The sequence below is a fragment of the Rousettus aegyptiacus genome, unplaced genomic scaffold (genome assembly GCF_014176215.1).
Source record: "Rousettus aegyptiacus isolate mRouAeg1 unplaced genomic scaffold, mRouAeg1.p scaffold_m13_p_16, whole genome shotgun sequence".
NCBI classification, from domain to species: domain Eukaryota; kingdom Metazoa; phylum Chordata; class Mammalia; order Chiroptera; family Pteropodidae; genus Rousettus; species Rousettus aegyptiacus.
In genome coordinates, this window is record NW_023416291.1 from 21,277,857 (window position 1) to 21,304,731 (window position 26,875).

General features: G+C 35.9%; 1 protein-coding gene across 14 annotated transcripts in view; it reads left to right on the forward strand.

The window, feature by feature from the left end:
- Positions 1–26,875, forward strand: part of HMBOX1 (homeobox containing 1) — a 162,811-nt gene that overhangs the window by 117,423 nt on the left and 18,513 nt on the right. The gene's annotated exons all lie outside the window — the stretch shown is intronic.

Genomic DNA, 26,875 nt, shown 5'->3' on the forward strand with positions numbered 1-26,875 from the left:
TTCCCGGTTCATTCTTTCCCACTTTCCTAAACAGTTATTTTACACTTTATTCTTTCCGCATACTCCTCATCCTCACTTTCTTGATAACCTTTCTTCCTGTTTAAATGAGGAAAGTGAAGCATTCAGAGAAGAATCCCACAAACTACCTGTACCTGCTCGCATGTAATACACACCTACTCTGTGTTCCTGCCTCTTACCATTCCCAAAGCACTTCAATAATATTCCCTAATCACGTGTCTTAGTGCCCAGCTTACCGTGGATGCTCATTTTATTTACATATTTTTTGGCCTTTTCCACTTCTCTGACCTCATTGAATTATCCATACCATGTATTTGATTTTTAAAATATCCAGTTCCAGAAACATTTATTGTTACAAAAGACAATATTATATGATTCCATTTATATGAAATATCCAGAATAGGCAAATCCGTAGAGACAGAAAGTAGATATGTGGTTGCCTAGGCCTGGAGGACAGAGGTATTTTGTGTGGAGGGTGAAGGTTAAGGAGTGTTGGGTTTCTTTTTGTGGTGATGAGAATTTCCAAAATTGATTGTGGTGATCCTCACACAACTCTGAATATACTAAAATCTATTGAATTGTACACTTTAAATGGGTGAAAATTTTTGGTATGTGAATTATATTTCAATAAAACTATTTTTAAAAAGAAACATTTAGTCAGTACACTATTAAGAGCTTCACATATATTTATCCTTACTACAGTCCTGATTTCTTCTTTTTCTAATGAGGCAATCAAGGCTTTAAGAGGTTGAATAAATTCTCAGGGCCACAAACTTAATAAGTGCCCTGGCCACATGTAGACCTTTAGACAGTGCTAACCATAGATTTGAGTTCTGCTTATTTACTAAGAGAAGGGTTTTTTTTTATTTGGATGTATGTTGATTGTTTTTAATGGATGGACTTGGCCTTCGTTAACCCTGAAGTCTGATGCCACTATATTAACATGTGTTATATAATCTCTTTGTTTACGAGCATATGGAGATTATAACAGGGGAAAGATGAAACAAGAAAGCCAAATGATTCATAGTTGTTGAAGCTGGATATTAGGTACCTAGGGGTTCGTGGCTGTTTTTTATATACTTTGAAGGTTTGAAATTTTCCATAATTAAAAAGATTTTTGTAGTTATTGTTTAAAGAGGACCTGACTAGATTTCAGTGGATAAAATAGATTTAGATAGTTGACTAATATTTAGTCATTCATTCATCTACTTAGAGAGCATCTGCTGTGTGCTAGCACAGAGCTGGGTTTACCTCAAGAGGTTTACATATTCACAAGAGGAAAACATTGTTTATATCATATGTCTGAAATATCTGCATGTGTAGATAATGACTCAAATGTGATTTTTATTAATCAAACCTAACTGTCCCATTGTTTATACAACAAAGTACTTACTAGGTATGAGGCTAAGTGCTAGGGTTAGAGAGAATAGATACATTTTTCAGTGCATGCAGTCAAGGGATGATGAACCTAGTAGGCCCGAAAAGTCTTTAGAGTGTAAGGCCATAAATTTGGGAGGCTTTGTCACCTAGGAGCAGGGCTTCTGATGTGCTCTTTCCTTTTTCACTTGTCAGCAATTTGGTCTGAATATTCTTTTAGTTTTAGAAACTGGTGCATCTCTGGAGTGTTAGGATTTATGACTGGGACATAGAAGAGTGAGACCTGGACCTGGCTATCGCACCTAGTGTGGTCTCAAGGCAGAAAGATAAAAGAAACCTTCAGATCTTCTTATACAGGTTTTCAGTCCAATTAAGCAAGATAGAGAAGCAACAACTTCGAAACAGCTTTGACTGGAGACAGGAATGAATGTAAGAGTACCGGCTTTTGGAGCCCGATTTGTGTGTATAGTTTATTTATTGCTGTTATTTTTCATCAGAGTAGCTGAATTGATGAGTCTGTTTCTGAATGTTCAGGAAAATGAAGGCAATAAACGCAACACCTGTGTGTATGTGTGTGTTTGTAATGAAAACCATTACATGTCTTATTTTTTTATGGAATAGTACACCGTAATATGTTTTTTGTTCCTTGTAGATTCTTTTCATGTTCATCTTCAATGAGCAGTATAAAACAGAAACACTACTAAAGCCCAGAACCCTCTGAAATTATAAGGAAAACATTTTTTGTTGTTGTTGTTTTAACCTTTGTCAATCTCCAAAACAACTTTAAAAAATTAACCCAAAATATTCTCCCCTTTTGCCTCTCCTAGCAGGCAAAGAGCCAGTATTAAAAATTTCAGCTTGAGAGTGTTTCTTCCCCTCACATTTAAGCATCTAAAGATAATTTCTTAAGATAAAAGTACTTCTTTACAAAAAAAAAAAAAAACATCACAACCACAATATTAAAACAAACCCAAATTAAATCACAGCCCTAAATTTGGTATCACTGCTGTTAGTTAACCTGACCTGTTAATTACACAGTCTGAATACGCGTCTGAATTAGAGACATGGGTCTAGTGCACAAATGCATTTTATGTAGTGTGTTATTTTTCTGGGGGGATCAGCATACAAGAGACAAATCGGTTTGTAAAGTGTGTTTCTAGAATGTTGCTTGAGGTTTCTGTAATTTAATTCTCTTGGTATTTTCCGCATTTTGGAATTCTTCCCAGGACAGTTTATTAGTACTTGGATTTGGGTTTCAGTCTCTTTCCTTTCTCCTTTTTACTTTTAATTTTTTCAGTGAATACTTAGACTGTGAAGGTTAAAAAAACCAATAGTTCCAGAAACTAAATTCTATATTTAACTGCAGACTGGGTGTGGTTCAGACAGCTGCAGTGCAAGCCTGCTCGCGGTTTGCCCGTCATCATAACCCTGACCTGCAGGGAGCAGTTCTTCTGGTCTTCTGACTCTGAAATCTGCTGAATGGTGATGATATGATGATATATGGTACATACTTTTTTAGGTGTAAAAAAAAAAAAGGCAAAATTGCCGAATCAGTTCAAACTTGAAGTGGTTCTGAAAGATGTTTCTTTTGTGTTCTTTTATAGTAATCTCTAAATTATATTAACTTGCCCTGTTTTCATGGTGCTTCAGCCCATAATTTTTTTACTACCTTTAATTATCACTGTGTAGTTTTAAAAATTTTCGCACAAGAGGTCTTCTCCATTTCAGCTCCCATTTCATGAAACCATGTTTTCTTTTAATGTTTTTTCCTTTTTTATTTTGCTTTATTAGTTCATGACTTTCTTAATTACCAATAAAAAATGGAGGAATAATTGCTTGTTCTCCTAGTAAGATTCTCTCCTTTAAAAAACAAAAACAGAAACATACTATCTGTTGAAGAGACTCCTGTTACTTCGTAAAATGGAAAAAATAGTCACTTTTTTCTTCCTTAGCAGTATCTTAATTAATCTGTGTATTGTCCCAATAGTATGTTATCATTCATACTATACAGAACTCCATGAAGAAAGAGACCCTGCTCATTTCAGTAAGATTACACCTACCAAAAAAAAAAAAAAAAAAACTAGAGCAGAAATGCTTATAAATACTTTCCTAATATTGCTGTTCTGAGAGATTGAGACCTATTCAGATATTTTTTTGAATGACCATTTGTATGATATGAACAATAAAAGGTGCTTGAATTTGGGGGGAAGAAACACTCTCAAGCTGGCCACCGATTTTGTCTAAGCAGCATTTAAACTAAGAAACTTCCTTTGATTTCATTTACTTATATTTGGTCACCATTTCTGCAGAGAATAAGAAAGAGACCCTAGAGATCATCTAGTTCAAACAGTTTATTTTTTAGACCAAGAACCTGCAACCCAGAGGTTAATTAACCTGGTTAAACTCACAGAAGAAATAAGATTAATTTGCTTATTTTGACTCCATAGCCTTGTGAACCAAATAATTTTTTTTTTAAATAGCATATTTGTTGACCTTCTCAACACTCTTATCTTCTTCCATTTTTATTGGTAAACATTTATCAAGTGTCTGCTAAGTGCTAAGCTATATGCTAAGAACCTGAATGCAAAGATGAAAATAGAAGTCCTTACTGCATTTAACTGAATTTCTTCTTGCCTTGGTTTCTGTATTCATCTCCTATTTTTCTCAGGCCCTCTTAATCTTTTTCCCTCCTGAAGTCTTTTCTGTATCTTCCCCTCTGTCACTTTGTTATTTTGAGGAAAAAAAAAAAAAAAGAAAAGAAAAAAACCCTAATATCTATTTCTTTATTTCTTCCCTCTCACACTTTTCTTGTAGGCACACCTCCTACTCACCCACCTCTTTTTTTCTTAGTTGCTTCTTATTAGTTGATCATAATGTAAACTGAAGTATATTCTTTAGTATTTCTTATACTTATTAATAGTTATGATCCTATTTCATTTTAAAAGCAAATTGGTCAATATAATAATGTTTCTAAGAATTAGTAAACTTTATATAATTTTAAGGGTCCTTCAAGTTCTCAGAATTGTTGCACTATGATTCTAAAGAATTATAGTTCTTATTAGTGTGGAGCCTTTGTTCCCCTTAGACTCAGTGGCTTTTGATAGGAGAATACTTTCCACCCTAGAATTAAATCTTTAGAAAATAATTGGTGCTTAGCAAAACAACATGAATAGACTAACTTCAAAGAACAAAACCGTCTCCATGATAACTAAGCTCTATCGGGAGACCAGTTATGTAGGGCTATGTGTATATCCCCATGATCTGTCTCAGTGCCTTGTTTGGCAATCAGCTTGTCTTCTGATCTCTTGGTCTCCTTGTTTTTATATATTATAGTAATGAAATACCGTAAGGGTATTGCAACCTGAAAATGCAAAGAAATCATTGTTCACCTACCTTTTATCAGTCTAGATAGTGAGAATTACTTTGTCTTCCTTATAAATTGAGAAAACTAAAAAAATTCTCACTGCTTAGAAGAGATTTGATTATTTTTTCACTTTATTTCTCAGAGTAAAACTTTCTTCAGTGCTTTACAGTTGCAAAGAAACTTACATCTCATTTTCTTCTTTGTTATGTTGCTGCTGAATGGAGAGTAGCTAAAAAAAATATATCTTTTTCACATCTAGAATCAAAGAAACCATATGTCTGACCAGGATAGGATTTTGTTTGCCTAAGAAATTCAGTGAATTCTTTTTCAATTTTTTTACATTTAACCATGATAGCTTTTTAGCAAGAGTCTAAGTCAGTGATGATGAATCCATTAAGTAGAACGTCATAGTGAAATGACAGATGTTGCCTATGTGAATTCAAAGAAAAATGTAAATGAGATAGTTTTAAGTGATAGAAGAAAAATTGCATTATGACAATAATGTAAAAAGTCATACACATACAAAGATAATGATTGGGAGAGGTAATAAAAATTTTAAATAAATGATTTGCCCTAAATGTCAAATAGTTTGAACATTTTTATGTTACTTTTTGTCTTTTAGTTTCTGATAATATAGTTGTTAAGAACATTGGTCTTTGAGTTAGAAAGACTGGTTTCAGTGCCAGCTTTCTTACTCACGAGCTGTATATCCTTAAACAAAGTACTTGCTAGAAAAGTAGTGCTATGATTTAATGCATTCCTCCTACTACTGAATATACTCAATACAAAAATATTAAATAAGAACTTTCAAAAAAAATGCTAGATTTCTTCAAATGGAAGAGTTATTTTCTGTATTCCTTAGTCTCAAGTATAAAAGTCTACTTAGCATTTTTTTTTTTTTACCCAAAAGAGCCATTCATCACCTGTGTGCCAAACACTCTATTCAGTGCTGAAGAATATTTAAAGATAAGGTTTTACCCTAATATGTCTCAGTCTAGTGGAGCAGTCAGGTTAAAAACTCACAGGAGACATAGGTACCGAGTGATCAGGATATAGAGGAGAGTGGTGGGAGGAAGGGCAGCACTAAGGGCATTTGAGCTGGGTCCTGTAGAGCAGTATAATCTTGATGGGTCGAGAAAAGGAAGAAAAGCATTCTTGGCCGTGGAAGCAAAGGCACAGAGGCATGAAATATTAGGTAACTGGAGTGTGTGGTCGGTTAGGCAGAAAATGAGGCTGGGGAAGTAGGTTGCATCCAGATCGTGGAAAACCCTTGTATTGCCACAGTTAGCAACATTAGTTTTTCTCAAAGCATTCGTATTTACATCCATGTCAAAGTATGGTTGTTCTGATAATTGGGGGGGGGGGGGGAAGGGCAGGGCAGATCTCTTAATCCATTTTCAAGGTTGTTTGTGCCACTTTTCTCCTAATGTTTAAAGAATTGATAATAACTCTATATGACAGAGACTCAAATTATTTTGGGGGTGGGAGGTGGACTTTGTATCTTATAATTTGTGAGACCTCCTAGGAATTAAAAAATTGGAACTATTTTGAAAAAACTTCTTAGCCTTCCTTTTTGAAGACAAGAGCCTAAATAGTATTCCCTTTTCTATGTGTTCAAAGAAATATGTTGAGATGCCAGCCATTTTCAATTTTTTTAAAAAAATTTGTTTGATCTATTTTTTTGTCTGCTGACTTGTATTGTAAAGGTGGATTATTATAAAATTTTAAAATCTAATTTTCCTACTGACTCCTGTTATAGCAAGTACATTGTTAGGATGAAAAATTGAGCCGTATCTTACCAGAATGGATTATTTTACCATCTGCTAAATGAATTTACTTGGTACTTCAATTTATGTGCTCCTGCAGGCAGAGGTTTGGTTACATTCAGGTGGCCCATAGGCTAGCACAGTGCTGTGTATAAAGTCTGACATCAATGAGTGTTGCTGGAACTTGATTAAATTGAATATATAATAAAAGTCTACAACTTGAACAAAATTAGAAAATGCTATCCCTCTGTCTCCCCTACCAGACATATTAGACTCGGTGCAGGGGTTAGAGTAATGTAATATTTTTATTGTTGAAGTTGTAAATTCAATTCAATGATAAATAATAATTTGATGATTTAAAGTGATCCAGTAAAAATGACTCAAAAACAGCAGAAAAATGACTTTTAAATGCCTCAGTGTTATTCTTCCTTAGCCTGATCATTGTACTGTCCTCTCCCCCACTTCCCCTCTTCACAAAACCCACTTTGTGGGAGTAGAGTGAGTCCTGAAAAATCTAAAGTTTGTTCTGGTCTAAAATGCTGCCTTCGCTTAGGTTGTCTTGCCACCACTGCATCCCGTGGCAAGTCGGTCTTCCTTTCCCTCTCTTCTGATGTCATTGCTGTTTTAGCATTAGAAAATGCTGCAAGGATGCACTATAAATTTTGGAATTAATGGATCCTAGAAGTTGAATTTTAAAGAGTGTATCCTCTTTCGTAATTCCTTATAGAATGACTCGGGTAGAACATAATGAACAACTCCTCCTGTATCTCTGCAAATAGAAAGAAGTTCTTAACATTTATATAAGCCAGCAGGAGCCTGGACATGACCTCATTTCAATCCATTAGACTATTTGAGGAAAACAAACAACAAAACTTTCCCACTTATTGACAGGTAAAGTTATCCCAATCCATTTCTCATAGCCAGTAAGAAGATAAACTGTCCTTAAATGCATTTTTAAATTGGCAAATTATACTTCCTGGTTCCTTTTTGGTCAAATAGAAATAGCCAAAAGAGAAATTATCACAATGTTTTTGAGGCAGATTAAAAATCCTCCCCATCCTCTTATAGAAGATCTGCCAGCAGTTTCATTTTGTACAAACAATGGATCCCCCATTTCTCTAGTCCCTGAGCCAATTAAACAGGACAAAGGACCCCATGTTCTTGATACTATTCTGTGGCTAGAGTTCACAAGGAAATGAAGTATAGTTTGATAAATATTAGTGTTGTATGTAATGAGTCACCAGTGAAGATACAGTTTATCCCAGAAACAGAACTAAAGCATCATGTTATAAACATTAATACTGACTGAGACCAGCTTATAGACTTAACTGGAAAAGGTTTACAGAAAACTAGTGAGCTTTTCTTTTTTAAACTCAACAAATATTTATTGAGTTTCTACTTCATAACCACTTATTGTAATACACTGAGGGATAAAGCAATTTACAAGACAGAGGTGGTGCTGGCCCTTATAATAATGCATTAGGAAACAATTATTGACAGACTAAATACAGCATGTACCAAGGTCTTCATATGTGTTTGATATTTGAAGATCTCGAATTAGTTGACTATGAACTTATGGGTAAATATCCTTTTCTGATATAATTGCCTTTTGGTTGAGGAAGCCTCAATGAACTATGTAATTTCAGTGATAGCATCTAAAAGTGGTCTTTATACATGGAAAACCTGTGTACCACAGAAATCTCAATCATAATAGTACCTCATTTAAATATTCTGTTTTATTTGGTTCCAAAATTGACATGTCATCCTCTAAAAGGCCAGACCTTTAGTTCTGACCATTTTGAGACTATCCTATAATTACCTTTCGGGAAATAGAAACTTCAGTAGTCATCAAAATCGTAATCTTGGAACATGATTATACTTCAGATCTGTAGTGTCATTGAGAAGAAATTTATTTAATTTATATACAATTGGTAAGATAACCTCTCAACTTTGACAATATAAGTATCTTGTTTTTTTGTCAAGTGTTATCACAATTAATTAAGCTTTTTAAAAGACAAAGAGTCATTTATCTATACCGTGGGTAGTTTGATTGATTCCCACTAAAAACAGCAGCAAACCCAGACATAGGAAGTAAAAAGCTAGGTTTAAGAAAAAGTAATAAGTATTCCTAAATGCAAGGTACTGTGTTTTTCCCTTTTCGGAGAGGTATCAGGATACTTCCCAACCAGTGCACCTCCGATTTTCTAAAGAACCTATGCTCTTATCTGGTTGATTTGCTATTTGTTGAGACCTCTCCCCCGAATCCCTCCATCCGGGAGGACAAGTTTTCATTTTAAGTACAAATTATATATATCCTGTTAGCAAGAGGTAGTAATTTTGCAGAAGTATATAGTATTGATCATAAGAAAAACCATGTAGGAGACAATGCATGGATTTTATCAATCTTGTTCATCTTTACATTATTATAAATGTTTGGTCAGTAGTGTCACATTAGTAAGTGGCCAGTTTATACTTCAGTGTTTTATATTTAAAAGTAGGCTCCCTACCTCAGAACAACTTGTACACCAGTGTAAGAAACTTAGCAATTCCAGATCATCTTACAAATCTCTTGTAAACCTACTTCCTACCAGCAAAGACGGACAAAACAGAGAAAGGGAGGTATAGCTGCTCCCTTGCCAGAAGTGAAGGAAGCAGATGCAGCAAGGGGCACACCAGCTCATTGTCTTGATAGTGTGTGGTCTGGTAGATGCAGTTCACTCTCCACGGTACCACAATTTCCACCGGTATGAACTTCACATAATTATCACTCACATCTGTTGGTTTCAGTAGGAAATAGGAAATCGGTAGACCAGCAAAACCGAACACTGCCCTCTCGTGTATGTTCTTTTTTTTTCCTTATTAAAATAAAATGGATGGTTGGACAGACATCTAATGAAGTCAGTGGCATGCAGTCAAGAGATACATTTCAAGAGAAATCCTGTTTCTCAGTTTTCCTTAATGTGATTAGAATTTGTTAGTTTTACTTTTTTTGCCTGACAACTTCAGAAAGTTGTTTATATTTTTTCTTTCGCGGTCATCATAGAAAGACATGGCTAAAAGGTGAATCCTATTAGAAGAAGAACTTGCTCTATAATTGTCGCATAGTGATAAGATTCACACCAAATCTCTAGTATGGCCGGGCTTCATTTAGGGCCGCATGTTCCTGGACAGGTGATAAAAAGCATGTGTTGTCTTTTAAGGCTTAATAATAGGATACAGTGTGCTAAAAACTTAGCTCCTAAATTCAATGTTACCCTTGAAACCTGCTGATAAAATGTCTAGTGGCAATTAGCATGCAGTAAGTAAATAAAATATTTAAACAAAGAATCTTTGCAGTGAAGAGTGTTGGGAGACAAAATTTTTTTTTTATTTCTTTAATTGAAGAAATGATTTAAGTTTTTCCTGCCCGTCTACCCCCGCCCTCTGGTAACCGCTAGTCCATTGTCCATGTCCTTGAGTCTCTGTTGGTTTGTCCTATTCGTTTGTTGCTCTTAGGTTTATATCCCACATATGAATGATATCATGTGATTTTCAATTTTTTCTGTCTGGCTTATTTCACTTAGCATGATTGTCTCAAGGTCCATCCATGTTGTCGCAAATGGCAATATTTCATCTCTTCTTATGGCTGAGTAATATTCCATTGTATATATGTACCACAGCTTCTTTAGCCAATCATCTATTGTAGGACACTTCAGTTTCTTCCATGTCCTGGCCGCTGTGAATAATGCTGCTATGAACATCTGTGTGGGAATATCTTTTTGGATATGAGTTTTCAAGTCTTTGGGGTAAATACACAGGAGAGGGATTGCTGGATCGTATGGTAGATCAATTCTTAGTTTTTGAGGAACCTCCATACTGTTTTCCAGAGTGGGTGTACCAATTTGCAATTCCACCAGCAGTTCCTATTGGGAGATGAAAATTTTATGTTAGGGCTCATTTCAGACAGAGTATCCATACTTCTCTCATGTAAGGACGTAGCAGCATTTTTTAGGGAGTCCTGGTGTCTGAGGAAGTATTATTACTAACTCTTCCACAATAGGTTAACTGCACTGTATACATAGACTTTAAATGTGTATTGGTGTTGCAGCTCAAGGGAGAAGTCCCCAGGTTTACTTATTTCTCTTCTGCCTGAGGAAAATGGTTGGTCAGTGTTATGGCTGTCACTAGAGCAATTAGATTTCCTTTTTGGGGGAGGAAAAAGCCCCTAGGACACATGTAGCTGTGGTTCTAAGGCTCTCATGGGTTTCTTACTGATGCTGTCACATCTTTGCTTCAGAAGCTCTTGTGAAATTTACCAGAGTTTGGTTTAGATGATTCATTGCTAGAGAGATTTACGTCTTAAAGGAATTCTGAAACAATATCATGTCTTAACTAAATAATGGCCATTCCTGTGAAGCCTTTGAACTAATGAACTGAGTCAGGAAACCTGAGTTCTAGGTCCTGTGACCTTGAGCACTTCAAATTTCATCTCTGGTACCTCATATGTAAACTTCATGTCCTCATCTGCAAAATAAAGAGGCTGACTTGGTAATGTTTTCTTCCAGTTTAAAGTTCTTTGATTCTTTGTCAGGATCTACCCTGAGGTTTATCTAAAACCATGTGTAATAAGCTGTGTTATGGGATTCTGTTGCATTTATGGATTAGGATTCCAAAATTTAACTTTTCACATCTGAATCCTTTAATCTGTTCATAGGCCAATATTAATTTTTCCACTTAAGTCGTTTTTCACAGTCTTTTCTATTCTCAAACTTTTAAGCTGCAAAGACATGAAAACTTAACAGTATTTTCTGTAGTAGAACACGTTTATATTTTAGCTTTTTCTTATAATCATGTGAACCTTCCAAAAAGCTGATTTGGAGAGAGCTATTATTTATTTTAAGTCTGTAGAATTAAAAATAAACTTTTATTAATAAAAACTACATTATTATAGAACATATTTTGTTTATTGTACTGTAGTGTGTTTGCAAAACAGACTTTTAAAGTGTAAATTTGTTTGTTGCCAACAGGCATTAAAACAAAGAAAATTGTTTAGAAATAATTTTATGCAGTTCTCTTTGATCATGCTTTGAGGCAGCAAATGCTATTTTCAAATAATGCTTTTTTAATTACAAAATTAGCAGGTACTTCTTTTATAAAATATGGGGAAATTTCAAAAAAAAGAGAAGAAAATTTAAATACCACCCTTTAATCGTTAATATTTTGGTATATTTTCAGTCATTTTTCTGTGTTTTGTACATATCTATATATCTTTTTAAACAAAAAGGTTATACTGGATATATAGTTCTGTATTTAATATCGTTGATATGCTCTCTGAAAACATGATTTTAATTATTGAATCCATTTTAAGATACACTGTAATTTATTACCCATTACCCTGCATCTGGACAACTGTATTTACTTCCAGGCCTAACTTCATAACTGAGTATGTTGCCAGTTTGTGGACAGATACAGAGATGGGGAAAGAGAGAAATGTATTTTGAAAAGCAGTTATAAAAATAATCAGAGGTAGGTTTTTGTAATATTATATAACCCAATTTAGTTTTATTTTTGGTAATTTTTCTATTAGAAAATTAATAGCAACATATTGTAAACTATTAGAAAACAGTGTATAAAGAAGAAAATATTTCCATTCATAAATAACCACTGAAAATATTTTGCCATATTTACATTAAGGGTATCTATCATCTGTGTAAACATAACTAGAATAACTCTCGTATCGTTTTTAAACTACTTTTTTCACGGACATTTTCCCATGTCATTAAGGTCTTTGAAAATATGGTTTTTTAATGGCTCCTTTACCATGATTTATTTAACCGTTATTACTTTATTAGTCATTTAAATTCTTCTCAGTTTTGTCCTATTAAATAGTATTGACAGGAACACCCTTATACTTAACTTTTGTCTTAAGAATGATATGTCTGGCCATATTACTACCACCTCCCTCCAAAAAGCTGTATTTATTCACATCAGCAGCAGTGGCCTTGAGCATATGCTGCTCCTGTCACCAGAGCCTGCCTTCTGTGGCCACTGTAATCATCTTTTTGGTGAGTGAAAATTGGCTGTGTAGGTGAAAGGCAGTGTTTAATTTTTGTCTACATTTAAACTTCTCTGATTCTAGTGAGGCTAAACATTTTTACACATTAATCATTGATCTTCTGCTGTTCTTTTCCTTTACCCACTTTTTCTATTGTATTATCCTGTTTTCTTATTAACATGTATATTATTATCCAATGAGATCATTAACTCTTTATGCTACATCTTTGCATTTATTTGCAATTTAGTTTTTATTTAAATGTAGATAAATCCAGTGCTTTTTATGTGTGTGTTACTGCCTCAGTCACTCATGCTTTGTCATTTAGTTGTTTCCTTCTAGTTTTTTAAATGACTTTACTTTTATATTTAACTCTAATACAAGTGGGTTATAAGGTGAGGATCTAGTTTGGTCTTATTTTCCTTATAGCCAATTTTCCATTCCTCCTTAGGTTTAAGATTCTTTCTTGCATATAAAGTTATTTGTTGGTTCCATTGATCTTATCAATTCTTGAATCATAGTTTGGATTATTATAACTTTATAATTTTATACTATTTGACAAGATAGGACCCATTTATTACTATTTTCAAAAAGTCCTTAGCCATTTTCATCTGATTTTCCTGGTGAACATTAAAATCATATTGTTGACTCATACCACTCTCAATAGAAAAAAGGGAAAAAAATGTGTTTTAATTTGATTGAAGGTGCATTAAACCTAAAAATTCATCTCAGAAGAAATGACATTGTCCTATTATTCTTATCTAGGAATGTGTTATGCCTCTCCATTTCTATCTTTTCATACCTACCTATCAGCAAAGTTAGTAAAACTTTTTTAGTTTTTTACATGATTTCTATATTTTTCTTGTTAGGTATTTTTATTTTTAATTCTCATTTTCTTGTGCTTATGAATAGATGCCTTTTTTTTTATTGTCAAACTGATTATTACCCATCCATGGGAAAGTTTTGATATTTTTGTCTGTAAATACCCAGAAATCTGATTATTTCTGATGTAGTCTCAATTTATCCCTCGGTTTTTTTGAAATAGTATAATATGCACATGATAAATTTATGGCCCTCTTTCCCAGTTTATTTCTTAAATCTGTGTCATGCCTTATTGTACTAACTGGGACTTTCAGGAAGACATCAAATTATAATAAGAGAAAAAGTCGTGTTGGGCATGGTGGGCTCTGTTGCCATGTTTCTGATTTAACAGAGATGCTGCTAGAATTTTACTATTTTATTATTGTTACCAGTTACTGTTTTCTCAAAATTTTCAAAAATACAGCAAAGTTGAAAGAATTTTACAGTTATCAATTCCACCATTAACATTTTACTATACCTTTTTAAATTTTTTAAAATTTTTCAGTTACAGTTGGTATGCTGTTTCAGGTATACAACGTAGCGATTAAACATTTATATAACTTAGGAAGTGATCACCCCAATAAGTTTAGTAGCCATCTGACACCATAGTTATAATACTATTGACTGTATTCATAGTTATTATTGACTATATACATAGTTATTATGGTATTACTGACTCTTTTCCCTATGATGTACTTTATATCCTTGTGACTATTTTTATAACTGGCAGTTTGTTACAAACCAGTCTTTTGAACTCTGTATCTGGTTGGTTGTTTGCCTCTCTTTCATTTTGTTCTTTTTCTGGAGTTTTGCCACATTCTTTCACTTGGGATATGTTTCTTTGTCTCAGTTTGGCTGACTCTTTGTTTCTGTATGTTAGGTAGATCTGCTACATCTCCTGGTCTTGGCAGAGCGGCTTTATGTAGTAAGTGGCCTGTGGTACCCAGTGGTAGTCTCCCTGGTCACTTGAACTGGGTGTTTCGGGGGGTGTCTCTTGTGTGAGTTCTGTGCACCCTCCTGTTGTACTTGAGCCGTGATTACTTTTGGCACATCAGTGTGTAGGGGCTGATTGGCTGTGAAAACTGGCCATGACTACAGCGAGTGAGCTGTTGTGCAGGGGCTGACCCCACAATACAGGGCTCTAGTGCCAGCCAAGTCTGACCTTTGAGTGTGTCACTTGTGGAAATGGTCGAGTGGTGCTCTGGTGTGGCCTAAAGCCAGCCACCGAGCATGTTGATTCTGGAGCCTCTTTGGAGGGGATCCAGTATGGGACAAGGTCAGCCATTGCTTGTACCTGGGTTGGAGCTGTCTGGTAGGAGCTACAAAGTTATATGCAGTTGGTTGTCACTAGTGCTGGGCTTGGAGGCGCTTGGAAGAGGCTCTTCTGCAAACTGAAGCCAGCTGCTGCTAGTGTTGGACTTAAGACTCTGGTAGGCACTACGACATGAGCTGAAGCCAGCTACCACTGGTGTCAGGTTTGTAGCCACTTGTCTATGTTGCAAGCCAAGACCGGATGCTGTTTATACCAGGCTTGGGGCCAGCTACTGCTTGTTTGTGGGGTTTGTGGACCTTTGAGAGATTTTTGGAAAGTCTTCAGTGTGAACCAAGGTAGGCTGCTTGTGTGAAGGAGCCTCTGGAAAAGATTCAGCCAGCACACAAGTTGGGTGGGGTGGGGGCTCTGAGAATCACCAGGGAAGGGTGAACAGTGTTAGGTTAATGGAGAGCTCAGATTAGGCACCCACCTGCACAGGGCCAGCTGGGTGGTGGGAAGGTTCAACAAAGGAACAAAGGCACCTGCCAGCGCTTTTGTCCCCAGAGTTAGGTGTCCCAGCTCTTTCCCATCCAGCCCTTACCCTGAAACTAGTCAATTTAGTTCCTCCCAGTATATCCTTGGCACTTTTCCAGCTGCTGTCCCTTAGCTAGAACTTAGGGCAAGTGTTTATGGGCAAGTGAGACTGTGCTCAGGCACTTTAAGAGGACACCTGGCTTCACAGCAGCCCTGCATCTCACCCAGACTGAGTTCCTGTTAATTTTCACAGCCAGATGTTGTGGGAACTCCTCTTGCCAGCGTTGGTGCTCCAGGCTGCAGAGCACTTGCCGCTCAGAGGGGCCCTCCACACATGAGCGACACCTCCCGGTTCTTAGCTGCCACGCACAGATGTCGGGCCTGCCTGTTCCGTGTCACCGCCCCTCTGACCAGTCTTGCTGTGGCTGCTGCTTTATCTCCTTAGTTTTAGGACTTCGGTTCAGCTACTCTGCAGGTGGTTGTCCATGGTGGTTATTCTAAAATTTAGTTGTGATTTTGATGTGGTGTTGGGGAGGTGAGCATAGTATTTACCTACTCTGCCATCTTGACCCATAAGTCCCTACTCTAATTGTTTTATTACATGTTTCTTAGATTTTTTAAAATATTGATAATATTTGCGTTGTATTACAGAAATATTTATTTGTACTTACTATTCCAAGATTTTAAAAAATCAACACTGTACTATTTGCTGAAGATACAGGTGAATATGGCAATGGCAATCTCTTAGCCTCATCTGTTATCAAGAAGTAGCCAATTTTTAAAATTTTAAGAAAGTTTTGAAATGGGAGATTATGAAAACTGTTCAAGGACAGCATTAAGCATAACAACAAAAAAAAAAAGAGTAGCAGTCCAACTTAGATTACAGAAGGAAAAAGAATGCAGTTAGAATTTTTCAGTATTTGACCAGACTTTCTAGAGAAAATGTCCAATTCAGCTGACTACTTGCTTTCAGAAATAGCTGCTTATTCCAGTCTACTTGCTGGATGTATGTCTGTAGTGAAATAAAGTCCATCAATCTATGATAGTTGAATCACATTATCCCATTCTTTTGTACTATTTACCCAAAGTAATATAATACTATTTATTTCTTCATAATAATACTATTTAATACTATTATTGTGAAATAATTTCCACAAACTGGGTGGCTTAAAACAACAGAAGTGTGTTTTCTCACAGTTCTGGGGGCCAGAATCTGAAACCAAGGTGTCAGCGGAGTTGTTTCTTTCTGGGGGCCCTGCGGGAGAACCCCCCCCCCCCCCCCCCCATGCCTCTCTTCTGGCTTCTGGCAGTTGCCGTCAGTCCCTGGCGCTCCTGGACTTGCAGGTGCATCACTCCACTGTCTGCATCCATTTCCACATTGTCTTCTCCATGCGTGTGTTCTTGTTCTTACAGGGACACTCTTACTGGATTTAGGGCCCAGTGTAACATCTCAGTCCTTATCATTAGATCCGCAAAGATCCTATTTCCAGATGAGATTACTTTCTGAAATTCTGGGTGGACATGAATTTTCAGATGACACTAATTCGACCCACTCCACCCAACAAATTCCTTAGCAAACAGGAGTTAAAAGAGCATGGGACTGGAACTCTAGAATCTTGTCTCTGAACCTAGCCAGCTCTGTAACTCTGGGGAAGCTTGTCATTGTTCCCATTTCTCAAATGAGGAGGTGGATCAGTGAATAATCTTTCAAAGTGCCTAATTGTCCTAAAGTTCACATTAAATCATGAAGAGTTATATGCAGAGCCGATTTCTAGCTCTGCTCCTCCTGCTTCTCTTTGGCCCCTGATTGTTTCTCTGGGGTATTTCATGGCCTGATTAGTATCAGAGGGGCTTTGACATCTTTGGATAAAATATAGACTATCAGTGACCTGGTAAGTGAACCGAAGGTGTTCCTCAGGCCTTTATGGATTAACAAAAGATAGTTGCTATACTTACAGGTTTTCCTATTCCTCTTATCTCTGCCTTCACTTTGCTGTTACAAAAGAGAATGCTTTAAAATTTTTTGTTTGTTGCTGAATATCATTTAACACATACTCTCAAATAGAAGATGGGACAATTAAGTTCCAAAGTCTTTTAATTTAATGTTATTCTCTTTCCTGCCCACTGTCCAGTGGTGAAGAAATGCACACTGGATTATAGATAGTGGATAGTGTCTTACGATCCTGAAACCTTTGAATTACTGGAATAGGAGGTTTAAATATCTCTTTAGCAGAGATAGTTCACATAAAGGCAGAGAAAAAAATGATCATTTATATAGCATTATCCCTTGCTTAGAGAGTCAGTCCCCGTCTTTTCTATATGCTTAAACACAAAAGGAGGAATTTTCTGGCTGCAATTTTTATAGACTTCGGTGTTATTGAAATGAAAGTACCTCAAGGACATTTCCATTTGTTACTAGCTTATGGTTTCTCATCTCATGTAAATTATTTTGCCACTTTTCATTTTAATTCTTTGTCGTCATTTCTGGCAAAAAACGATCATTGAGTTTCTCTCTGTGAAGGTACTCACTGATCATTCAGCTGACAATATCCTTTGTCTATAAAAGTGTGGTGCCCTTCAGATTTATCACCTTTTTATTGTTACCTGTAGATTTCTGTTTATATCCCCCTCCCTTTTTTGTCTTAGAAAATGTCTAGGGCTATAAACATCCTTATATGGGACAGAAATATGTTTTGAATTCCAGAGTTCCAGTTCAGAAACAGATTCCTTTAAGAGTCAAGTTCTTCTGCAATTAACCCACTTGGTAACAGTGGAAATATCTATTCATTCAAGTAATCTAAAGGACAGAATGATTGAAAGTGAATAATAAATAGTGTGAATTATTCTAAGGCTGTCCTGGGAGAAGGGAGCCTAAACCTGGGTGGTGAGGCCATTTTGAATTAGTTTTGTTACCACTCTAAAAAGCTTCTTAAATCTCATCATTTCTATTTCCATGCTTCAACCTACTTCGACCCTCTCCTTACTGGCTTCTGCCCTCAGTATCACCAGAAATATTGCACTAAGCAAGTAAGCTCGATCATGTACTACCCCTGCTTTAAAATCTTTGCTCCTGTTGCCTAAAAAGTTAACTGCACACTCTGTTGTTCCCTTTAAATATGGACCCAATGTCTTCTTCAGTTTGACCCCCAAATACCACATCTTATGTACAGTATATCCAACCACACCTAATTTCTTCCCATTTCAGAACATTTTAAGTTCTTTCATGACTCCCTTTCTTTATACATGTTGCTTCCTCTGCCTCATTCACTCACTCTCCTTCCTCTTTCTTCACTACCCTGTACAAGTGTTGATTCCTCTTTGCACCCATACACTTTAACACTAACGTAGGGCATTTTATAATAGTTTACAGTGTGTTTCGTTACATACAGACAGCCTTCGGTGACTGCACTGGGAAGCTTTGTCTGATTCATCTTTGCTACCATTTAGCCAATTGCTAGATATAAAACTAGGACTCAGTCAACATTTTTGGTTGACTGAATGATTAATTATGTCTAAAATCAAAGTCATTAGACTCATTTCTCAACTTTATTGATAGCCTACATTTGAATATTCTGTTCAAAGATAAGCACTATACGAATGCACTTGTGTTCAGCTATGTCTTAGTCTAAAACCCCTGAATGTACCTAGAGAAGATAGTGTTCAGTGTGGTGAGATCTCAGCTGGCTTTCTCCTGAGTCTTGCTTTCACTAAAAGTCTTAACTGAAACCACTATTTCCTATGTTTTCACCTTTGTTTCCTTCAGCCATCTGTTGATTATTGAATATCTATTACAGGCCAAGCAGATTTCTTGGACTTAGAAAACTCCTCTTGTAACTAGATAGAAACTATAGTTATTGTCTTCTTTGATGCTTCCTTTTTTCAGAGCAATTACCATGTCCTCTTTTAGAGTACCTGTGAAAATGAGTTAAATTCAGATAAGTCAATAATGTGATGTGGTCCTAGGGTGACCATATCATTTATTGTCTAAAATGGGATGCTTTGAGAGAGTGAAAGGGAATTTGTTAATAATCCAAGATAACAGTACTATCTCAGGCAAACCAAGATGTATAATCACCCTATAGATAACCCCTGTAGTCTAATCAGATTTCATTATTAGTTGCCTTCTATTTTCCAAGCACATCTTAGGTTTTTAAGCTTTTATAGCTTTTCTTTATTGTGAACTTTGTCCTTTCCTTTCCAATGCCTGTAGTCTGTGCACCCTCAGAAGCCTGCCCAATTCAATAAGCTATGTCTTATCAGCCTAGTCCATAGAGATATCTTTCTACCCTGAATTATTTAGGATATTGTTTATATACTTAATTGGCAACTAAATGTATTTTGTGTTAACAATTGTTACTGTTTTGACTTTAACCTTTCCAAATCTTTCTCCTCGACTGAACCATATGTTCTTCATATCAGGATCCATATTTTTAACTTACATCTACTCAAGTACAATGCTTTATTCATATTTATATAATACAAATTTTTTTAATATTTTATTTCCTGGACTGCCGTTGTCTTTCCTAAAATCTCTTCCACTTCACATCATTATTGTGTGTCTGCCCCCACCAAAAAGCTTTAAGTGCTTGCAATGAAAATTTGTAATCGTTACATTTTAAACTTAAATATTTGCCATGAGATCTTAAAATATATCATTTTTTCAGTTTAGATTATACCGTATGTCTTGAATTAATATTTTTAAACATTAAAATGTTACTGAAAGAGTAAAAGATGAAAGCAGTATTCATAGCCCAGTGTACATACCTATTCTGTAGTAGCACATCTTGATAAAAATGTTTTTAGTGGGCCTGCATTGGTTAATTATAAAAAATAGGTCTTTAACAGAGAAGAAAGGATTAATTGCCAGGCTTAGAGATTTAATACAATAGGGAATGAATTTTTTTATTCTTGAGTATTTGATTTGGAAGACGTTACTGATTTATTTTTACTCTGATGTTTATTTCATACAGTTAGATTCTAAAAACATAGACTAAAAATGACTTTTAAAACTTTTTAACTCAAATTATTTATGCCATGAATAATTACAAATACTAATTTAGCTTCCAGAAATAACATGGCTTTATTCTGTTAGTCACTTGAATAGCAGTCACAATCCTAATATTTTTTGCTGATCCAAATACATTTTCCAAACAAATTGTTTATGGAGTTGTGCTGATCATTAGACTAGTTCTTAATTGTTTTACTGTTTTTATTTAAAAAAAAATTTTAAATAGCATATTAATTTTAGAAATTCAAAATGTATAAGACAGAATGTGAAAAATCAATCTTAATTGCCCCAATATTTCCCTGTCTTCCACCTATCCCTCAATATTTGTAACAATTTAATATTTATCCTTCAAGACTTTGTTGCTATAGCTCTGTACTCCCGGTCATCAACAATTCATTTATAGCGGTACCCATTTCTTTTGGAGGGCCCTACACCGAGTCGGTGGTGACTTTGTTCATCATTATTAGAATTTTTTTCCCCCTCTTTAATTCTCCCTACCCCCATTTTTACCCCGATCTATGGATGTTGCCGTTTCTCCTTAAGAACTGGATCTCTAAAGGTAAGGCGTCTTCTCCCACGTGCTGACAGCGTACACCCAGGGCATGGTCTGTGGCTCCACCTGGGGTGTGAACCCAGGACCTTCTGTGTGTAAAGCAGACGTGCTAACCACTACGGAGCCACCCTGTTCATCATTATTGACTTGTCATCACTATCATCAATGAGGAGTGCATGTAACAATGAGTCAAACTTGCTCCCTGGTGGCTTTCAGTGTAGTAGGAGAGAGATGTATACAGTGATAAGCATGATACAAGATGAAAGAGGTATAAGAGGGGAGCAGATGGAGCGCTACATGTAAAATTCATAGGGTGAATATTTACCTTTGACTACTCAAGAGGTAATATTTGAGCTGTATCCTAAAAGACAAGATTTGGGTTAGAGGGAAGACAAAAACAGGTATACTGGTAGGAGGAAGGTGCAGAGATGCAGGTAATTTACAAGGTTATTCCGTTTTCCTAGGCTACACCATGCACATATGAGAATAGGTACGCAGCAGATAAAGATCACATTTTTATTTTATGTACCAATGAGGGGAAAAAACACTGCTAGTTAATTTTCAGACACCACCAGTTATAAGATATACCCTGATTTTACAGATAATAATGAAAACATGAACATCATAAAATCAATGAAATAGAGTAATTGCATAGATACAGGGAAAAGATGGGGTTTGCAAGAAAGAAAAGAGAGTTGAGAAAATGAAAGAAGGAATGAGATCAAAGACACAAGTTGGAGAAGTAGACCATGAAGAGGAGAAGAATGCATCTTCTGCTATGGGATGAAGAAATGAGTGAGCAGTGAACTTAGAAGTTTAGAAGTTGGGAAGTTTTCTTTAAGTAAACTCAAATAACCTCCATCTTGGTAAAAGAAAAGTCAAGTTCATCTGCAAAAAGGGGGTTTGAGGTCTTGGGACTTAAGAGTAAAAAGGTTTCTGGTAAGTGAGGCATGAAAGAGTATTAAAGACAGGTGGTTAGAAAGGACTAAAAGACCTTGATACCCAAACCAGAAAAACATACTACAAAAAGAGAAGATTCAGGCCAATGTCCCTTATGAACATAGATGCAGAAACACTAAAAATATCATACACCATTATCAGGCAGAATTTATTTAATTCAAAGTTGGTTCAATATGTGCAAATCAATTAACAGGATACACCACATAAACAAAGTGAAGGGTAAAATTATACTATCATATCAATGCAGAAAAAGCATTCGACACAGTCCAGCATCTATTTCTGATAAAAACTCTATCAAGTAAAGACAGGGGGAACATGCCTCAACATAATAAAGGCCATATATAACAAACCAACAGCTGACATCATACTCAACAGTGAAAAGCTGAAAGCTTGTTATTTAAGATCAGAAACAAGACAAGGATGTGCCCTTTCACCACTTTTATTTAATGTAGTATTGGGAGTCCTAGCCATAGCAATCAGACAAGAAAATACACAAAAGCCATCCAAATTAGAAAGAAAGAAGTAAAACTGTCATTGCTTGCTGATGACATGATACTATAGAGAACCCTACATATTTCACAAAAAAGAACTATCAGAAGTGATTAATGAATTTATTAAAGTAGCAGGATACAAAATTAATATTCAGAAATTGGTTGTGTTTTTATACATCAATAACAAACTATCAGAAAGGGAAATTAAGAAAACAACTCTATGTACAATTGCATTTAAAAGAATAAAATATCTAGGAAAATTTTAACCAAGATAGTAGGAGACATGTACTCAGAAACTATAAGACACTGAAGAAGAAAATAAAGACGACACAAATAAATGGAAGCACATACTGTGCTCATAGATAGGAAAAAGTCACATTGTTAAAATGTCCATATCACCCAAAGCAATCTACAGATTCAGTATAATCTCTATCAAAATAACAATAGCATTTTTTCACAGAACCACAACAAATAATTCAAAAATTTATATGGAACCACAAAAGTCCCTGAATAGCCAAAGCCATCTTGAGAAAGAAGAACAAAGTTGGAGGTATCACGCTACCTGGTATCAAACTGTACTACAAGGCTGTAAGAATCAAAACAGCGTGGTGCTGGCATCGAAACAGACATATAGATCAATGGAACAGAATAGAGAGCCCAGAAACAAACCCACACCTATATGGTCACTTAATCTAGGACAAAGGAAGCAAGAATATACAGTGGGATGAAGACGGTCTCTTCAATAAATGGTGTTGAGAAAACTGGACAGACACATGCAAAAGAATAAAACTAGATCACTTTCTTACACCATATACAAGAATGAATTCAAAGACTTAAATGTAGGCCCTGAAACCATAAAACTACTAGGAGAAAACATAGGCATTAAACTCTTTGACATCTCTTTATTTTTTTTTGGATCTGTCTCCTTGGGAAAGGGAAATAAAAGAAAAAATGAAGAAATGGGACTACATCAAACTAAGAAGTTTTTGTACAGCAAAGGAAACCAAAAACCAAAATCAAAAACAACCTACTGAAAGGGAGAAGATATTCACCAATGATACACTGATAGAGAGTTAGTATCCAAAATATAAGGAACTCATACAACTTAACTCCAAAAAAATAAACAATTTGATTGAAAAACGGGCAGAGGATCTGAATGACATTTCCCCCAACCGGACATAGATTTGGCTAATAGACATATAAAAAGATGCTCAGCATCACTAATCATCAGGGAAATGAAATTAAAACTATAATAAGATACCACATCACAGCTGCCAGAATGGCTGTCATCAATAAATCAACAAACAAGTATTGTTGAGGATGTGGAGAAAATGGAACCCTTAAGCACTGTTGATGGGATTATAAATTGGTGCAGCCACTCTGGAAAACAGTATGGCATTTCCTCAAAAAATTAAAAATAGAACTACCAATATGACCTAGCAATTTCACTTCTGGGTATTTATCCAGAGAAATCCAAAACACTAATTCGAAAAGATATATGCATCCCTATTTCATTGCAGTATTTACAATAGCCAAGATATGGAAGCAGCCTGCATGCCCATCGACAGACAATTGGATTAAAGAAATTATGGTTCGTATATACAATGAAATATTACTCAGCCATTGAAAAAAATTAAATCCTACCATTTGCAGCAATATGGATGTACCTAGAGGTTACTATGCTAGTGAAATAAGACAGAGAGAGATAAATACCGTATGATTTCACTTATATGCAGACTCTAAGGAACAAAAACAACAAACTAATCAAAAACAAATTCATAAATATAGAGGACAATATGGTGACAGCCAGGGGTGAGAGGGTTTGGGTGAAGGGTTAAAGAAATACAAATTGGTGATAGATGGTCACAGAATGGGGAGCATGGCATAGGGAATGCAGTCAGCTATAATGGAATGGCTAGATGGAGAGCCAGAGGAAAGAGAGTAATTAGAGGGATCATTTTATAAACTGTCTAACCAATGTATTATATACTTGAAACTAATAATAAAATAAAAAATGTTTAAAAGGATATGGAAGCAACCTAAGTGTCCATCGATAGATTAATGGGTAAAGAAGAAGTGGTAAACATATACAATAGAATATAACTCAGCTATGAAAAAGAATGAAATCTTAACATGGATGGACCTAGAGGTTATTATGCTAAGTGAAATAAGTCAGACAGACAGATACCATATGACTTCACTTCTATGTGGAATCTAAAAAACAAAAGAACTCATACAGAGAACAAATTGAATGTCACCAGATGGAGAAGGGAATCAGGGATGGGCGAAAAAGGTGACACAATTAAGAAGTATAAATTGCCAGTTATAGTCACGGGGACGTAAAGTACAGCACAGGTACCATGGGCGCCAGACTTGTGGGGTGATCACTTCACAATTTATATAGACATGTAATCACTATGCGGTACACCTGAAAATCATACAATATAGTATATCAACTGTAATTTAAAAAACAGTTTTAAAGAAAGGACTAAAAGTTTTCTTAATCAGAAGGAATCCAGTTGATTGAAAAGCGTAGATTTTTAAAGAAACCAATTGGCTCTATGTGATAACTTTGTCCAGAACACTTGGGAGGTAGAGTTCTGAGGGATGAGTCCAGAAAATACATTATCTTTCTAAAACACAGATGAGAACATATCTCTTTGTGGCTTATCAACCTCAATTTCAGGGTGAAGTCATTACTACTTAAAGAATAGACAAGGCTTATCACAACCTAACCCCATCCTACTTTTCCAGGCAAATGTCTTTATTTCTTCTTGTGAACCGTATTTTCTAACCCCACTGAATTCCTCTCTGCCCAGAATCTTGAAGGCTTTTATCTCCTTTGCCTTTGCACATGCTGCTCCCCTTACATGAAACGCTCTTCCTCCTCTTCTCTGCCTTGTAAACTCCTGTCCATCTTTGAGACCTAATTTAAATGGCACTTCCTCTGCCAAGGTTTTCCAGGCTCCTGCGAACCACACAGAACACATCCTCACTTCACCTCTACTCCCACAGTACTGTTTAGAAAGCCTATAGAATTTTACCACAAGTATATGGACTTGTATCTCCAGCAGATTGTAATTAAACCTTGAAGTCATAACCGAATTCTCTTCTTTACCACAGGGCAAGCACATATTAGGTTTTTAATATCTGCTTTTGTTGTCTTTGTTGTTGAATTTTAAATGAATGAGCTAATGCAGTGCTTCTCAAATGTTAATATGCATTCGAATCACCTGGAGATCTTGTTAAAATTCAGAATCTGATTTAGTCTGAGATCCTGCCTTTCTAATAAGCTCCCAGGTGATGCCAGTGCTTCTGGCTCATAGAACTAAGCCAGAGTGTCTTTGCCCAAGTAAATAGTGGAAGTGACTTAAAGATAAAGGTCAGTAGGAATGTGGAAGTGGAACAATTATGGGGACAGAGACTAGAAAAAATATCCTCAGTATCAACACTAGAGTCCTAAAAACAATAGCAGAAAATCATGAGGGGAAAGATGCTTAAATCATTGAAATAAAGCAGGAGGAGATCATTGTGGGGGACAATAGTTGACAAGACTAGGATGCCATAGTTCTATGACTTCTGTTTTAGGAAGAAAGAGGCTGTTTGGTGCTGGCAGGGTGAGGGAATGGGGAAAGCTGTGTACTAGGGGAAGGGAAGCCCTGAAGAAATGGGAGGAACTAGAATTGGACAGGGAATCATTTTCTGATCTTAAGTTTCCAGGTTCAAAGCACAACATTTTTTTTTTCTTTAAACTCATAGATGACAGGAAAAGTAGCACTAAGAGGCATTCTGTTCTCACATATAGTCTCACGGGTCTAATAATGCTAAGATGGGTTCGGTGGACCTAATTTCCTTTAAGTACCACTGTATAGAAGTAACATGTGCTTTATTGTAATATAGGGAAAAAGGCAAAAATTTTTAAATCTCCTCCCACTAATCCCCTTCCCCCACAATGAAATAATCAATATTTACAGCCTCATGTGTACTCTTCTAGCTTTTATCCATGCAAATATATATGCAGATGGAATTTTTCAAATTCCATAATGGTATTTTTGCATGCACATTATTCTGCAGATTGTTTTTCTCACTTAGGAATATGTCATAAACATCCCTCCAGGTCAGTGGATAGAACTCTAACTTATTTTTTTCCTAGTCACTTTTAAATAGCTGTGTATAAATATAGATATCCCATAATTTGTTCTGCCATTCTTCCATTGATGGAAAGTTGGGTAATTTCCAGTTTTGCTACAAAAAACAATATGACACATACAAAAAGTCCTATTGTTACCAGTGCCTCAGTAACAGAACTGTGACTTCAGCCAGCCATACATATCACAAGTAACTTCAATGTCACTTTTAACGAAGCACAGCAGTTGCCAGGCCTCTGCCATCCAGTATAGTAGCCCCTCGTCACATCTCCTTTTTTTTTTTATCCCGCTGCCCCCGCTACATTTACCTATTTAAATTTAAACTTGCTAAAATTAAATTAAAAATTCACTTCCTTAGTCACAGCCTCATTTCACGTGCTCAACCACATGTGAGTAGCGGCTACCATATTGGACAGTACAAAACAGACCATTTCCATTCTCACAGAAAATTCCATTGGCCAGCCTGGACTAGACACTTTGTTTACATTCCTAAAGAAGACCATATTTTCCAG